Genomic DNA, 19,306 nt, shown 5'->3' on the forward strand with positions numbered 1-19,306 from the left:
AAATAAAATAAAAATATAGCCTAAACTTGGGTATAAAATGAGAGTTTGCTACTCACCAGCAGTACCATAACAGGGCTTTACTGTGCCCTGTGCCAGCCACGACCCCTGAACACATGGTGTCATCACATCATGCTGAGAGGGCAGGGCTGCCAGCACCCTGAATTGCAGCACTGCCTGGATGATACTCAGGATTCTCCTGGGGGCTATAAGAGCTGCAGTGTACACGTCTGGAGTGGAGTCTCTCTTTCAAATAATAGGTTCCCCTGAATTTATAGAAATCAGGATAGGATAGATATTATCCTCTCATTTGACTTCTTAATGATTTTGGTAGCTTACCTCCTAAATATCCGATTTTGGGCGGGACAGTCCTACTTTTCTGTGACTATCCGCCATCACACCCACAGTGGTCCGGCATGAGTATGAGTGTGTGTGTGTGTGTGTGTGTGTGTGTGGAGGGGGGGGGGGGGGAAGGGGGGGGACCACACACCGCTACACATAGCAACAGTTGAATAGTAACTAATAATAATAACAACAACAACAACAACAACAACAACAACAACAGAAAAGGGACTGCGCGTGCCAATAAGTTAGATCTGATGATGATGATATTAATAATAATAATAATAATCATCATCATCGTCGTCATCATCATCATAATAGGACAGCGATCCCCAGAATAAGATAGAGATATTTAATTAAGTGTCATCAAGTAGATGCAGACTTGTGGTAACCTTATGGATAGCTGCCATGAATAAATCTTTATCTTAAGTCAAGCGGCTCAGTGTTGATAGTGTGGTATCCATACAAGTTGATATGATCGTATCAAGCCATCTCGCTGCTGGTCTTCCACTTTTATGTTGACCTTCAACTTTTCCAAGCATAATCGGCAGGATGTAATGGAGTCCAAGATGTCTGGAGGTGCGGGATGCCGGCCGATATCAGAAGTTTTTTTAAAGGGGCAAACACTTACAAGGCATTTTGGGGCAAACACAAAGTATTCTACAGCCCTGCACACTCCACCTCTGTGTTTTTGCCCATGTTGCCTCTAGAATGTAAGTTGTTATGAGTAGAGCCATCTCACCGACTGTCTCTATATAACCATGTAATCTGCACATTATGTTTATATATCAATGTCTAATATGTAAGTTTTAAAACTACAGTAGTTTCTACTTGTCTATAATGTACATTATGTATTCTGTTTTTTTTTCTTTTATGTCAAGTGTTATGGAACCTTTGTGGTACCATATTAATAAAAAAAATGATAATAGATGAAGGGCAGCAGGCACAAGATTAATACATGTATAAACAGGGGCGGATTTAGGGGGCATATACAACATTAATGGTTGTCACCATCGCATCACTGCCCCCTTCGTGTCAGACCGCAATGCCTCCAGACCGCCAAATCAGTCACCCATGCACCACCATTCATTCCACCCCCCACCTGCCAGTTGCAAATTTAAAAAATAAGTCAAAATGACAAAAAAAACTAATAAATAAATGATTAATAATCTGGCCTAGGAGGGGTCAACAGGCTCATGTAGTGGAGCCTGTTGTGCTGCCACCATCAAGTGGCTCCCCTAATCATGTGCCAGCAATATTAATAATATTAGGAAGGACATCTGTTTTTCTGTTTATTGAAAAAAATATATATACAGATGGAGCCACGCTCATTGAGCATGGCTACGTCGCTGACGGGGCGCCCGGCGTGCCTAGGTACGCTGACGAGCGCACAGAGACACTCCCATTCACTTTGAAGGTGGACTCCCGGGCACGAATGGGATGCGCGTGTGTCGTAGATGCGCACGCACATCCCATTCGTGTCTGGCAGTCCGCCTTTCCGGGCGCAGTCAGTCGCAGATGGAGCAACAATTAGCGTGGCTCCATCTGTATATACTACTTAACAATTGTAATTTAATTGTGGTGGCAAATTGCAGTTTGAATACAATGTCATTATATTCCCTGTTCGTATAATGGTCAGGCGTCCAAATACTTTTGTCTATATAGTGTGTGTATGTGTGTGTATATATATATATATATATATATATATAGTAATGGGATGGTACTCTTGGTCCAAACAAACACAATATTCCTTTCTATAGCCAACATTTCATGTCTATTCACAATTTCTTCTGTAATTACAAACAATAAAACATCTATATACCTACTGTATGTCATGAATTCACCCACGTGTTTGAACTCTCCAAATGTCATGCAATGACTTCATCATCATGTGCAATCATACGGAGGAAGGAGACGCGGAAGTGACGTCAGTGCTAAGCATGAACGGACGCCGGCAGCCGCAGGACGGGGATCAAAGCCGGGAAACCAACAGTGAGCTGCGGTCACAGCAGTTAGGGATAGTAGGAACAGATTCTGGACTCAGTGCAGGATAAAGCATCAACTAATCCGGATAACATCACGGAACCCTCCATACTCCTAACAAAATAGAACCTCCGATCTGAACATTATCAGAAAAGAGCTGTATACATTATATATACTAACTCTATTCTTTTCACAGGTATGAGCGTTCTTTAATCATTTTCAAGCACTTCTTTTTTAAGATATTTATATGGTACTTGTTTTAGTGAAGCTGCTTATATATACAAGCGCGGTATAAAGTATATATTTTATCATGTGCAATGGTGCTGAAGCACCTCCACTGTCCGCTGTGCTCCCCATCTCCATAGTGACAAAGTAAACAATAACCATAGCTTCAACAGAAAAAGACAAAACTAAATACATTAATAATTAAACAACTTCTGGGTATCACTAAAGAACATTATAATAAATTCTTTATACCAGGACTAGATACTTAATATTGAAATGTTCTAGCCTATAGCATGCACTTTTGTGATACCTGTTTACTCTTGATCACATATAAGAACCACTGTTTAGATAGAGAGATGTAAGACCCTGTTAAATAAACAAATTGTTTGGCTTTTTAGGTAATATGTTTTGTGGCGTGTCTGTCTTCAGCAGATATGCCCCAAGGTCCATCCATGAGGCATGCTGTCATATTCAGAAGGCCAAGAGAATTCAGCAAACTAGAAATGTGCATGGAGTCTTGTGTTTTCATCGTCATGCTTTGGTTTTGCAAAACCACCCTCTAGTGTTTTGGTTAAGAATTTGGATTTAATATCTGAATCTTGGGTTTTGGATTTCTTGAAAATAGATAAAAACAGCTAAAATAATGTGATTTTTGCAATCCATAACCAGAAATTCAGATGTAAAATCCAAATTTTGATGTGCTGGAAGATCCGAACAGGGAGTTGTTTTGGTTCAGATCTCTCGGAAGATCCATACCGGCCTCGTTTCAGTTCAGATGTCCCCAGTAGACCCATACCGGGACTCATTTTGGTTCAAGTCTCCTCGGGAGATGCATAATGTACATCTCTACATTACTATGGTACATACATTATAAGAAGGTTGTAAAGTAATATCAAAGAGATAGAAGTCACATTAGGATACCTTAAATAGGAACGTGAAAACAAATCTGAAATTGGTGGTGCAGCCACCTGTAAGGGTACAGTCCACTATAGTAGCTTTATCCATGTGTGATGTCATTATGTCCATTGTGGGTGACAACAGTATTTCAAACATGTTACTTACCAATAAATGGGTAGATTAATCATGATGTGTACTTGGCAATCTTGGCAAATATATGTAGGAAAAAGACTACCAGCTGTCTTCCATTATTTGTATGGCTATACACATCTGGCCATAGAATACCCCAGTTGCTTGATATCTCATCAGTCTAGAAAATTAAGAATCAACACAGCTGAGGTCCTAGATTTAAGCATAAAAATAATCAATGTTGTCAGTACTTGCTCTTTATATCTCACCAGCAAAGTTCTGCATGTGTCATCTGTGATAGTTGAGCTAAGAACGCCATGATATTAAATTATTGCAATGTTATCTTGGCATGGAATAAAATGCAGTTAGAAATTTTATAATCAAATTTCCCAAAAGATTAATTTTATTAAAGATTAGCATTGACACTAAATCAATGTAAAATATGTGTCACAAATTTCCTGCTCATTATTAAATTAATGTTAGTAGTTACACATATGTTCTTTACTAGTTACACAAATGTTCATAATTCCTTTGACTACATAATATATTGCCATTCCCCTTCATCCTTTAATGAACACATATGTGATTCCACACATTTAAAATACTATCATACTGTACATTAGCCACATCAGTTTTCATAATGCCGGTCACTGAAACTCCTTTAACTCTAAATGCCCCAATTCTATTTTATGCATTTCCTAATAACAATATGGGAGTTACTGTATCTGTGGTTGCACTGATATGCACTTAAACATACAACCTCAAAAATGCAGATAAAATAATACGTCAAGCGCTAGAACAGTATAATTTGCACTAGGCATACATCAGGTGTAACATGCAGTTATACTTACACTTCATTTTAGCTATAACATAGAGTTGTAGCTTGAATCACTGGTAGTGAATGCAAAAATGAAATTACCTTACTTGCACCTAGTATACAGCAATCACCATTGCTCAACAATAAACCTTTAAGAGATATGCCTCTTAAATGCATGGTTGGTGTAATGGTTAGCATTACTGCCTCACAGCACTAAGTTTGATTCCCACAATGGCCCTTATTGTGTGGCGTTTGTATATTCTCCCCATGCTTACATGGGTTTCCTCCCACTATCCAAAAATTCACTTGTAGGCAGGGCAGGACTGGCCCACAGGGGAACAGGGGAAATCACCAGTAGGCCCCACTGCTTGTGGGCCCACCCCTTCTTTAGGGATCAGGTTCCAGATTGTGCACTTGAACAGGATTATGGTGTAATTCCTACAGGTCGTTGCTGTTATCAATCTGGTGGGTAATTCTGAGTTGATCGCAGCAGCAAGTTTGTTAGCAATTGGGCAAAACCATGTGCACTGCAGGGGGGGGGGGCAGATAGAACATTTGCAGAGAGAATTAGATTTGGGTGGGTAATTTTGTTTCAGTGCAGGATAAATACTGGCTGCTTTATTTTTACACTGCAATTTAGATTTCAGTTTGAATACACCCCACCCAAATCTAACTCTCTCTGCACATGTTATATCTGCCCCCCCCCCCACCCCCTGCAGTGCACATGGTTTTGCCCAATTGCTAACAAACTTGCTGCTGCGATCAACTCAGAATTACCCCCATTATGCACTCGGCAATGGTTAGCTAAGCCTCTAAACATGCACCCCTACCACTGCATTCCCCCGGTGCCTCTAAACATGGACCCCTACCACTGCATTCCCCCGGTGGGCCCTTCATACCCCAGTCTGATACTGCTGGTAGGTTAACTGGCTCCCGACAAAAATGAACCCTTTGTTTATGTGTATGTGTGCTTGTGGTAGGGATTATAGATTGTATACTTCACTGAGGAAGGAAATGATATCAATGGCCAAATATTCTTTGTAAAGTTCTGCATAATATGTATGTGCTATGTACTGTAATAACTGTTAAATTAAAAAAAAAAAAGGTTTACAGTATCTATGGATAAGTTCACATCTATTTGTGGACACCCACAGAACTGTACTCAGCTCACGATTGCAAACAACCACCGCATTTTGATGCACATGCAATACAAAAATATTGATGTATAGTAGATATATGATTAGGGCACCAATCGCCCCTCCTATCCCCGCCCCCCTACAGATGACATCAGCAGCTGGCTTCTCCCCCCCTCTGCTCCTCCCCCTATCCACCTTCCTCGACAGATGACACCAGCGGCTGGTCCCTGCCTAGCCGCTCCACTCCTCCAGGACACAGCAGCCGGCAGCAAACCTAACCCCCCAGTATGGATGGCACAGTCCTAAGCTGGTTCAAATAATTTCTCACTGACAGGTCACAGAGAGTTTCATTTGGAGTATACTCTTTGTCATCAGTGAAATTGCCATGTGGTGTCCCACAAGGTTCTATACTATCCCCCATGACCTGGTCTACCACTGCTATGCAGATGATACACAACTGTACCTGTCCTTTGCTCCAGGCACTGAGAACCCAATAACAAATCATCTAGGGGTCAAGCTTTTAGCCATGTGGCTCCGACTCTATGGAACTCACTTCCCCACATAGTTTGAGAGGCCCCCACTAAGAATCCTTCAAAAACAGGCTCAAGACTTTCCTGTTTACTCATGCATGTCCGTAATGTACCTGGTATCAGGTATTACAGTAGGGGAACCCATAGGAAATAGCGACCACAATATGGTCACATTCAATAATCAGTTTCTATAAACAGCCCTATACTGGCTCAACTAGGACTTTAAACTTTAGCAAAGCAAATTTTGAAAAGATGAGGGTATTTTTCAGGGATATTGAATGGGAAGGTTTGTTTTTAGGAAAAAATACTACGGAGAAATGGGAGGTACTAAAATTCCTGCTACCTAAAAATACACTCAAATGTATTCCTATGAGTAGCAAAAAAAGGAATAAAAATCATAAACCGATGTGGCTTAACAAAAAGATTAAGGAACTTATGGGCAAGAAAAGGCGAGCATTTAAAAAATACAAATCTGACGGGGAAGCAGAGTCATTTCAGCACTATAAGGAATGTAACAAAATTTGTAAAAAGGAAATAAGAGCGGCTAAAGTAGAAACTGAAAAACTAGTAGCAAAGGAAAGCAAAGCGAATCCCCAAAAATTCTTTAAATACATTAATAGCAAGAGATTAAAGAAGGAGGGTATAGGCCCTTTAAAAGACAAGTTGGGAGTCTTAAGCAAAAATGATAATGACATAGCGGACACACTAAATGATTTTTTTCAACAGTATTCACTCGTGAGGACCCAATTCAGGGACTAACGCACAATCTCAATAATGAGAATATCACACTGATAGGTACTTATTTAAGCGAGGAAGTAGTCTGTGACCGATTAAAACATTTAAAGATTAATAAATCACCAGGGCCCGATGGTATTCATCCAAGGGTTCTAATGGAGCTTCACTCTGAACTGGCAAAACCGCTATCTTTGATCTTTAAGGATTCAGTTATATCAGGTATGGTTCCCAAAGACTGGCGTATAGCGGAAGTAGTGCCTATATTCAAAAAGGGAAGTAAAGCTGAACCAGGTAATTATAGACCAGTTAGTCTTACATCTATAGTGGGGAAAGTATTGGAAGGTATTCTAAGAGATAGTATTCAGAAGTTCCTTGAAACCAATAAGGTCATTAAAAGGAATCAACATGGGTTTATGAAGGACAGATCCTGTCAAACCAACTTACTTGGCTTTTATGAAACATTAAGCGCAAACCTAGATCAGGGTAAAGACGTGGATGTAATCTTTTTAGACTTTGCCAAAGCGTTCGATACTGTACCACACATGAGACTTATCTACATGCTACAAGAATCAGGGCTAGGAAGCACAATATGCACTTGGGTCAAAAACTGGTTAGATAATAGGAAGCAGCGCGTTGTGGTTAATGGATCTTTTTCAACTTGGACTGAAGTGCTAAGTGGCATGCTGCAAGGCTCAGTATTAGGACCGCTATTGTTCAATATTTTCATTAACGACCTAACAGAAGGTCTAGAGAGCATGGTGTCAATTTTTGCAGATGATACCAAATTGTGTAAGGCTATAAATACAGAGGAGGATGCCGAGTCTCTTCAGAACGACTTAGTTAAATTAGAAACATGGGCAGCCAAATGGAGAATACGCTTCAACACAGACAAGTGTAAGGTAATGCACTGTGGTAACAAGAACATAAATTACACCTACCTACTAAATGGGGTAAAATTAGGGGATTCTGTACTGGAAAAGGACTTAGGTGTCCTCATAGATAGCAAGCTAAGCAGTAGTACCCAAAGTAGGACTGCAGCAAAGAAGGCTAATAAGATATTAGCATGCATAAAACGGGGTATTGATGCTAGGGACGAGAGTATTATACTCCCGTTATATAAATCACTAGTGAGGCCACACCTTGAATACTGTGTACAATTCTGGGCACCGTACTACAAAAAGGATATCCTGGAGCTTGAAAAGGTACAGAGGAGGGCGACCAAACTAATTAAGGGCATGGAGACGATGGAATACACGGAAAGGCTTGAAAGACTAGGCATGTTTACATTGGAAAAGCGGAGACTAAGAGGGGATATGATCAACATCTACAAATATATAAGGGGACAATACACAGAGCTTGCACGGGACCTGTTTTTTGATTAGATCAACACAGAGGACTCGTGGACACTCGCTCAGGTTAGAGGAGAGGAGAGTCCGCACAATACGGCGTAAAGGCTTTTTCACGGTAAGGACAATACATGTTTGGAATTCCCTGCCCGAGGGAGTTGTAATGGCGGAATCTGTGAACACCTTTAAGAATGGGTTAGATAAATTCCTAATGGATAAGGATATCCAGGGGTATGGTGCATAGTCATGCATTATAGTTACTATAAATAGGGATAAAATGTAACGGCTGACAGCAGCATCAGTCAGAAATTTTAGTCAAATCATCATGCATAGGAGACCACAAATAGGTTGAACTCGATGGACAATTGTCTTTTTTCAACCTCAGATACTATGTTACTATGTTACTAATGTCCCTAGTATCTCCATGCTCTCTGAATTTTATACCCACACACCCCCATACACAATGTCACCATTGTCACCTCCAAACCGTAGTCCTCACATCCCCCTGCACTCAGAGTGATTTCCACAGCTCTCAGTTTATGCCCTTAACACATACCCCAACACTCAGTGTCCCCACTTATGTTCAGTGCATCCTCCTGCGCTCTCTATGAGCCATCAGACACCAGATGGTGGCCATCACACCCCCTTCACACAGTGTGGCCTGAAACACCCCCAACCTGGGACTTCACATCCCCACCCCCTTCACCCAGTGTGGCCACCATCACCCCCAGCCTGTGGACCTCATACATACGCCATTACACAATGGGGACCCCACACACCCTCATATGCCATGTGTGGCCCCTATCACCCCAACCTGTGTCCCCTGCAGTCAGTGTAGCACTCCCACCCTCAAACCATGGGCCTCACACCCTCCTGTGGCACCTGCAATCAATGTGGTCCCTGTCATCTCCAACCATACGCGCCAATTCCATGGGTGCTCCTGGGCCCGAGCACCCATGAAAAATGATGAGCACCCACGCAGGGCTGGCCCTGCTATGGCCGCGAACTGTAATTGAGAGCCAGCAGCCTGACTTACTGATTTACTGACTTCCTTCATGACAACACAGTCAGTGCTGCTGCCTGCTGCGGACGCGCCTTGCCCCCCACCCTGTGTAGTGCCGCATCATGCATATGTAGTGAGCGACGGAGTGTCATGACATCACGCCACTCATTACAATAAGCGCTGGAGCAGGATGCCCTCCACTGGTACACGGAGCCTGGATTCAGCAAGGGAAAGAGACATGTTTGAGTAGGTGGCCTGTAGCCCCCCTTTCTCCCGCCGCGTTCAAGCTCCCAGAAGAGGGGAGTTTATTTTTCTTATTTGAGTATTAATTTCTCTTGCCTGGCTGACAGTAATTTCTTGGTATTATAAGGCAGTCAGCAGGGACAAGTTTAAAATTATTATTATTATTCAATATGGTGCCCTCTTTAATAAAGGGGGCATTACAGTATATTGAATAATATTAATTTTAAACTTGTCCCTGCTGATTAGCTTATAATACTAAGAAGAGGGCACCATATGGAATAACATTAAATGTAAACTTGTCCCTGCTGACTAGCTTATAATACCAAGAAATTGCTGCAGTTATTATTGTCACAGACAGGCCAGTACCATTCTGTATTAACTGTAACACACCGGGCTGCAGGATGAATCTGGCACCCACCCCCAATGTTTTGCCCATGTTTCACCATGTTTCTGTTGGTGCCATCTCCTCAAATGTATAATAGGGTTAGTGCACGCCTTTGGTGCGCGGAGTAAAATAGGGGAGTGGCTTCATGGGGATGGGGCATGGCCACAGAATAGTATTAATTCAACAGGATTGAGCACCCACCAGCAAAAACATACATCGGCACCTCTGCCCCCAACCCCTGTCCCGGTTACTCCCAAACCGTAGTCCCCTCCTGAACTCCCCTCCCTTCCCGAGCCATCCTTGTGGCAATTTCCCCACTGCGCATGGGTCCTGGAGCCTGGAAAGACAGAATATGCGCTTGTTGTCAATGGACCCTCAACCAGAAGTCCATCCTGATAGTCGGGTAGACATCCGATCCATCCAGTGACTACATGCTCGCTCCCCAGCTCCTCACCCTCTAGCAGGCAAAAAAATAAAAATATTTAAAAACATTTCAATAAAAAAAAGTCCATACTGCCTGGTACTTGCTGGGCTACTAAATATACTCCCCAAAAAACAAATCTGCTACTCCTGGCTCCACAGCCTTGGCTCCAACAAATGCTAATATGGGATTGCAGCCAACGACCGCACCCGAATACTCACCCCCCATACCGACGCTGACCACCCAACTCACCTCAGCAGACACCTCCTGAACACTTAAAAGTACTGAGGTAAGCAAACTTACCAAGACAGGTCTTCTTTTTCCTTCTGCTACGGCCTTTTTCCTTCTGCAAGGCAAGCTGTGCATGCACAGTAAAGCCTCAAAAATGAAAAAAAAAAAATGTGATAAAACTGCTATACCATCACAATATAAATGCAAAAAATACATGAAATACATAGCAAAAGCAAGAACTTGAGGTTTATTTTAACTTGATACAAATGCTGAAAGATATTGAATTAACTGAAGTATATTTACTAGAGATGTGCGGACACTTTTCGTGTTTTGGATCTGGATCTCCACTCATGGTTTTGGATCTGGATTGGTTTTGCCAAAACCACCCTTTCGGGTTTTGGTGTTGGATTTGGATCTGGATGATTTTTGAAAAAAACATATTAACTGCTAATATCACAGAATTTGGGTGTAATCTTTATCCTACAGTATTATTAACCTCAATAACATTCACTTCCACTCATTTCCAGTCTATTCTGAACACCTCACAATATTGTTTTTAGGCCAAAAGGTTACACCAAAGCGACACAAGTGGGCAGCACAAACACCTGGCCCATCTAGGGGTGGCACTGCAGTGGCAGACAGGATGGCAGTTTTAAAAAATAGACCCCAAAGAGCACATCATACCAAAAAAAAGAGGTGTAAAATGGAATTGTCCTTGGGCCCTCCCACCCACGCATATGTTGTATAAACAATCAAAAAAGAAGCAAGTAATCTCTCCTTGAACAAACTGGCTCTACAGAGGCAAGATGTCATCCTCATCCTCTGATTCCTCACCCCTTTCAGTGTGTACATCCTCACAGAGTATTAATTCGTCCCCACTGGAATCCACCATCACAGGTTCCTGTGTACTTTCTGGAGGCAATTGCTGGTCAAGGTCTTCCTGGAGGAATTGATAATTAATTTTGATGAACGTCATCTTTTCCACATATTATGTGGAGTTACCCTTCTATGCCAATCGCTGACAAGGTTACCGGCTGCACTAAACACTCTTTTGGAGTACACACTGGGGGGGGGGGGGGGGAGGCAACTTAGGTAAAATAAAGCCAGTTTGTGCAAGGGCCTCCAAATTGCCTCTTTTGTCTGCCAGTATACATACGGACTGTCTGACATGCCTACTTGAATGCTGTCACCGATATAATCCTCCACCATTCTTTCAATGGTGACAGCATAATATGCAGTGACAGTAGACACGTCAGTAATTGTTGGCAGGTCCTTCAGTCCGAACCAGATGTCAACACTTGCTTCTGACTGCCCTGCATCACCGCCAGTGGGTGGGCTAGTAAATTATATCATTTTCCTCGCAGCCCTAGTTGCGGGAGAAGATGAAGGAGGCTCTGACCTGACTCAAGCTGGCAGTGTCTGAACTGACTTCACGTGTGGCAAGTTCGAAGGGTTGGAGAACCTTGCACAACATGGAAATCATTCTCCACTGCGCTTGAGTCAGGTGCATTCCCCCTCCTTTGCCTATATCGTAAGTGGATGTATAGGCTTGAATGGCCATTTGCTGCTCCTCCATCCTCTGAAGCATATAGAGTGTTACCTCTTGCTTCAGGTGATGGTAGGGCAGGTTCAGGAGTGTTTGCTGGCGCTCCAGTCTTCGGCACGCAGTCACTGAATGCTGAAAGTGGCCCGCAATTGTTCGGGCCACTGACAGCATCTCCCGTATGTCCCTGTCATTTTTCAAAAAATTCTGCACCACCAAATTAATTGTATGTGCAAAACATGGGACGTGCTGGAATTTGCCCAGATGTAATGCACGCACAATATTAGTGGCATTGTCAGATATCACAAATCCCCAGGATAGTGTAAGTGGGATAAGCCATTGTGCGATGATGTCCCTCAGTTTCCGTAAGAGGTTGTCAGCGGTGTGCCTCTTACAGAAACCGGTGAAACACAGCATAGCCTGCCTAGGAATGAGTTGGCGTTTGCGAGATGCTGCTACTGGTGCCGCTGCTGTTGTTGCTACGGGAAGCAAGACATCTACCCAGTGGGCTGTCACAGTAATATAGTCCTTAGTCTGCCCTGTTCCACTTGTCCACATGTCCGTGGTTAAGTGAACAGTGGGTACAACCAAATTTTTCAGGACAACGAGGACACTTTTCTTAATATCCCTGTACAGTCCCGGAATCGCTTGTGGGATTTGGTACCGGGGACACAGTAGGTCCATCAACTGTCTAAATCCCACTGCACTAATGGTGGATACCGGACGCACATCTAACACCAGCTTGTTATGGCCTCAGTTATCCGCTTTGCAACAGGGTGACTGCTGTCATAGTACATCTTCCTTGCAAAGGACTGTAAGACAGTCAATTGGTTAGTTAAAGTAGTACAAGTGTTCTTTCGACTTCCCCTCTGGGATGATGATCGACTCCCAGGAGCAACAACAGCAGGGACAGCAGCAGTAGGCGTACCACTCAAGGATCCTCCGGAGGAATCCACATTAGGAGAGGACTCGTCAGTCATGCCAGTGACATAGACTGCAGGACTACTTACGTTCCTGAGGAGGAAATTGATGTTGAGGGAGTTGGTAGTGTGGCTTGCAGGAGCTTGGGTACAACAAGAAGAAGGGATTTAGGTGTCAGTGGACTGCTTACACTCTTACCCAAAGTTTCTGAACTTGACAATGACTTCTGATGAATGCACTGCAGGTGACGTATAAAGGAGGAAGTTTCTAGTTGGTTAACGTCCTTACCCCTGCTTATTACAGATTGACAAAGGCAACACATGGCTTGACACCTGTTGTCCGGATTTGTGGAGAAATAATTCCACATGGAAGAGGTGGCTTTTTGGTATTTTGCCCAGGCATGACAATAGGCTTTCTCATCTCATGGCCAACAACTGTCTCCACTGGTGCCTTATTTAAACAAACCACATCACCATCAGAATCCTAATCGTCAACTTCCTCTTCAGTGCCAGCTATAATATCCTCCTCATCCTGGTGTACTTCTACAGTGACATCCTCAATCTCAATATCAGCAACTGGACTGGTGGTGCTCCTCCCAGCACTTGCAGGGGTCATGCAAATGGTGGTAGGAGCCTCTTCTTTCCATACAGTCTCAGGAAGTTCTTGCCTAGACATCGCAACGGCGGACACACTTGGACTCTCCTTGGGGATTTGTGATATCTCTGAATGCATAGTTATTTTTTCCTGTGCTTTAAAAAGCTTAATTTTTTTAATTTTTCAATAGGCAGGAGGGCTTCCATCCTTATGAGAAGCTGAGACACCAGTCATGAACATAGGCCAAGGCCTTAGCCTTTCCTTGCCACTTCGTGTCATTAATGGCATTTTGCCAATTTTATGTTTCTCATCAGATAATTTCTTTTTTTTCTGATTATTAATTTTTAATTTACATACCCTCTATTACATTGGGCATCGGCCTTAGCAGACAACGTTGATGGAATTGCATTGTCAATGTCATGACTGGTGGCAGCAGCAGCTTCAGCACTAATACTAGGAACTGGAAGTGGTTCCTGATCTTCCACTATTTTTTCCTCCAAATTGTTGTTCTCCATTTCACAGGACAGCACCCCTTTATTATTACAGCACACAGAACAGTTCCCTTTATTTTCACAGCACCCCTGTATTCTTACAGCATACAGGACCAGTGTTCTTTTATTTTAACAACTGCACCTCTGAATGTTTACAGCATACAGGACAAGTGTGATTTTATTTTTACAACAGCAGCACCCCTGAATTTTTAGAGCATACAGGAGCAGTGTGCTTTTATTTTAACAACTGCACCCCTGAATTTTTACCATACAGGACAATTGTGCTTTTATTTTAACAACAGCAGCACCCCTGAATTTTTAGAGCATACAGGACCAGTGTGCTTTTATTTTAACAACAGCAGCTCCCCTGAATTTTTACAGCATACAAGACTGGGCCAGCACCCCTGTATTTTCACAGCATACAGGACCAGAGTGCTTTTATTTTAACAACTGCACCCCTGAATTTTTACAGCATAAAGGGCCAGTGTACTTTTATTTTAACAACAGCACCTCTGGACTTTTACAGCATACAGGGCTAGTGTAATATTCTTTTAACAGCAGCACCCCTGAATTTTTCTTACAGCATACAGGACCAGAGTGCTTTTATTTTAACAACTGCACCCATGATTTTTTTACAGCATATAAGACAGGGCCAGTACCCCTATATTTTCACAGCATACAGGACCAGTGTGCTTCTGTTTTATCAACAGCAGCACCCCTGAATTTTACAGCATAAAAGACTTGGCCAGCACTCCTGTATTTTCACAGCATACAGGACCAGTGTGCTTTTATTTTAACAACAGCAGCTCCCCTGAATATTTATAGCATAAAAGACTGGGCCAGCACCCCTGTATTTTAACAGCATACAGGACCAGTGTGCTTTTATTTTTAAAACTGCACCCCTGAATTTTTACAGCATTCAGGGCCCGTATACTTTTATTTTAACAACAGCACCTCTGGACTTTTACAGCATACAGGGCTAGTGTAATATTCTCTTAACAGCAGCACCCCTGAATTTTTCTTGCAGCATACAGGACCAGTGTGCTTTAATTTTAACAACTGCACCCGTGATTTTTTACAGCATACAAGAAAGGGCCAGTACCCCTGTATTTTCACAGCATACAGGACCAGTGTGCTTTTGTTTTATCAACAGCAGCTCCCCTGAATTTTTACAGCATAAAAGACTGGGCCAACACCCCTGTATTTTCACAGCATACAGGACCAGTGTGCTTTTATTTTAACAACTGCACCCCTGAATTTTTACAGCATAAAGGGCCAGTGTACTTTTATTTTAACAACAGCACCTCTGGACTTTTACAGCATACAGGGCTAATGTAATATTCTTTTAACATCAGCACCCCTGAATTTTTCTTACAGCATACAGGACCAGTGTGCTTTTATTTTAACAACTGCACCCATGATTTTTTACAGCATATAAGACAGGGCCAGTACCCCTGTATTTTCACAGCATACAGGACCAGTGTGCTTTTGTTTTATCAACAGCAGCACCCCTGAATTTTTACAGCATAAAAGACTGGGTCAGCACCCCTGTATTTTCACAGCATACAGGACCAGTGTGCTTTTATTTTAACAACAGCAACTCCCCTGAATTTTTACAGCATACAAGACTGGACAAGCACCCCTGTATTTTCACAGCATACATGACCAGTGTGCTTTTATTTTAACAACAGCACCCCTGAATTTTTACGGCATACAGGGCCAGTGTACTTTTATTTTAACAACAGCACCTCTGGACTTTTACAGCATACAGGGCTAATGTAATATTCTTTTAACATCAGCACCCCTGAATTTTTCTTACAGCATACAGGACCAGTGTGCTTTTATTTTAACAACTGCACCCATGATTTTTTACAGCATATAAGACAGGGCCAGTACCCCTGTATTTTCACAGCATACAGGACCAGTGTGCTTTTGTTTTATTAAGAGCAACACCCCAGAATTTTTACAGCATAAAAGACTGGGCCAGCACCCCTGTATTTTCACAGCATACAGGACCAGTGTGCTTTTATTTTAACAACGGCACCCCTGAATTTATACAGCATACAGGGCCCGTATACTTTTATTTTAACAACAGCACCTCTGGACTTTTACAGCATACAGGGCTAGTGTAATATTCTTTTAACAGCAGCACCCCTGAATTTTTCTTGCAGCATACAGGACCAGTGTGCTTTTATTTTAACAACTGCACCCATGATTTTTTACAGCATATAAGACAGGGCCAGTACCCCTGTATTTTCACAGCATACAGGACCAGTGTGCTTCTGTTTTATCAAGCAGCACCCCAGAATTTTACAGCATAAAAGACTTGGCCAGCACCCCTGTATTTTCACAGCATACAGGACCAGTGTGCTTTTATTTTAACAACAGCAGCTCCCCTGAATATTTATAGCATAAAAGACTGGGCCAGCACCCCTGTATTTTAACAGCATACAGGACCAGTGTGCTTTTATTTTTAAAACTGCACCCCTGAATTTTTACAGCATTCAGGGCCCGTATACTTTTATTTTAACAACAGCACCTCTGGACTTTTACAGCATACAGGGCTAGTGTAATATTCTCTTAACAGCAGCACCCCTGAATTTTTCTTGCAGCATACAGGATAAGTGTGCTTTAATTTTAACAACTGCACCCATGATTTTTTACAGCATACAAGAAAGGGCCAGTACCCCTGTATTTTTACAGCATACAGGACCAGTGTGCTTTTGTTTTATCAACAGCAGCTCCCCTGAATTTTTACAGCATAAAAGACTGGGCCAACACCCCTGTATTTTCACAGCATACAGGACCAGTGTGCTTTTATTTTAACAACTGAACCCCTGAATTTTTACAGCATAAAGGGCCAGTGTACTTTTATTTTAACAACAGCACCTCTGGACTTTTACAGCATACAGGGCTAATGTAATATTCTTTTAACATCAGCACCCCTGAATTTTTCTTACAGCATACAGGACCAGTGTGCTTTTATTTTAACAACTGCACCCATGATTTTTTACAGCATATAAGACAGGGCCAGTACCCCTGTATTTTCACAGCATACAGGACCAGTGTGCTTTTGTTTTATCAACAGCAGCACCCCTGAATTTTTACAGCATAAAAGACTGGGTCAGCACCCCTGTATTTTCACAGCATACAGGACCAGTGTGCTTTTATTTTAACAACAGCAACTCCCCTGAATTTTTACAGCATACAAGACTGGACAAGCACCCCTGTATTTTCACAGCATACATGACCAGTGTGCTTTTATTTTAACAACAGCACCCCTGAATTTTTACGGCATACAGGGCCAGTGTACTTTTATTTTAACAACAGCACCTCTGGACTTTTACAGCATACAGGGCTAATGTAATATTCTTTTAACATCAGCACCCCTGAATTTTTCTTACAGCATACAGGACCAGTGTGCTTTTATTTTAACAACTGCACCCATGATTTTTTACAGCATATAAGACAGGGCCAGTACCCCTGTATTTTCACAGCATACAGGGCCAGTGTGCTTTTGTTTTATTAAGAGCAACACCCCAGAATTTTTACAGCATAAAAGACTGGGCCAGCACCCCTGTATTTTCACAGCATACAGGACCAGTGTGCTTTTATTTTAACAACTGCACCCCTGAATTTATACAGCATACAGGGCCCGTATACTTTTATTTTAACAACAGCACCTCTGGACTTTTACAGCATACAGGGCTAGTGTTATATTCTTTTAACAGCAGCACCCCTGAATTTTTCTTGCAGCATACAGGACCAGTGTGCTTTTATTTTAACAACTGCACCCATGATTTTTTACAGCATATAAGACAGGGCCAGTACCCCTGTATTTTCACAGCATACAGGACCAGTGTGCTTTTATTTTATTAAGAGCAGCACCCCAGAATTTTTACAGCATAAAAGACTGGGCCAGTACCCCTGTATTTTCACAGCATACAGGACCAGTGTGCTTTTATTTTATTAACAGCAGCACCCCTGAATTTTTACAGCATAAAAGACTGGGCCAGCACCCCTGTATTTTCACAGCATACAGGACCAGTGTGCTTTTATTTTAACAACAGCACCCCTAAATTTTTACGGCATACAGGGCCAGTGTAATATTATTTTAACAGCAGAACCCCTGAATCTTTAAAGCATACAGAACCAGTGTGCTTTTAGTTTAACAACAGCTGGACCCCTAAATTCTTACAGCATACAAGACTGGGCCAGCACCCCTGTATTTTCTCAGCATACAGAACCAGTGTGCTTTTATTTTAACAATAGCTCCCCTGAATTTTTACAGCATACCGGAAGACAGTGCCCCTGCCCTCTGTGCAACTCAGTGACAGCCAGCACAGCAACAACACTCATGTACAGCTTCAGCACCCCTAACAGTACATGAAACACCAGTAACAGCCAGGACAGCACCCCTAACAGCACAGGTACACCACATTGACAGAAGCAGTGCCCATACACAGCACACACTGACCCCACCTGATGCCACCACCCACAGAGAGACAGAGGTCTGTCTCCCTCATTTTCCAAGTTCAGAGTGAAAATGGTGGCAACGCACGGCTGTTTTATGGAATCCAAAACCCACGAAAATCCCACAGCAGTATGATGACGTTTTGCCTCATTCTGCTTTGCAAGTCTGGCGGGAAGTCCTGAGCCAGACTCGGATACGATCTTGGGCCCTCATTCCGAGTTGATCGCTAGCTGCCGTTGTTCACTGTGAAGCAATCAGTGAAAAAAAACAGCTAATCTGCACATGCGTATGCCCCGCAATGTGCACGCGCATCGTACGGGTACAAAGTCCTTTGTGGTTTTGCACTGGTTCTAGCGACGATTCCAATCGCATAGCCGAGCACAAGGAGATTGACAGGAAGTGGGAGTTTATCGGTGGCAACTGACCATTTTCTGGGAGTGTTTGGAAAAACGCAGGCGTGGCCAGGCGTTTGGGTATGAACGGAGAAGATAACTTTGTTATCTTCTCCGTTAACCATTTGCTGAATAGCAGGATTGCATTAAAAAAAAAGAAACAATCCTTTTTAACATGTAAATCAACATCCTGAATAGAGACCATAGTGAGACTGTCAGATCTACTATATCACCACCACCGGATGTATATACGCTGTGTGCTACACCACATGCATACCCCATATGTTCCTGGCTGCAAATGGACATACTGCATTGTGTACAAGCTGCATACTGATTAACCCCATGTTACCCTGCACTTGTTTTCTACCAGTTAATAAACCGATCATCTGGTTATCTACCGTGTGAACCGAAACTCCATGGCACATCGTTGACACCCATTAACAATAACATCATAGCTTCTGCCAATAACAT

General features: G+C 42.5%; 1 long non-coding RNA gene across 2 annotated transcripts in view; it reads right to left on the reverse strand.

Moving 5' to 3' along the window:
* LOC134928243 (uncharacterized) overlaps positions 1-19,306 on the reverse strand; it is a 377,506-nt gene that overhangs the window by 165,387 nt on the left and 192,813 nt on the right. Inside the window, exon 1 of one of the 2 annotated variants that reach the window (XR_010177864.1) lies at positions 3,610-3,781. The exons of the other annotated variant lie outside the window; for it this stretch is intronic. This is a non-coding gene — a long non-coding RNA (uncharacterized LOC134928243). Of the gene's footprint in view, positions 1-3,609; positions 3,782-19,306 lie in introns of those variants that run through there. 2 annotated transcript variants of the gene reach the window in all.

Source organism: Pseudophryne corroboree, chromosome 5, assembly GCF_028390025.1.
Source record: "Pseudophryne corroboree isolate aPseCor3 chromosome 5, aPseCor3.hap2, whole genome shotgun sequence".
Classification (NCBI taxonomy): domain Eukaryota; kingdom Metazoa; phylum Chordata; class Amphibia; order Anura; family Myobatrachidae; genus Pseudophryne; species Pseudophryne corroboree.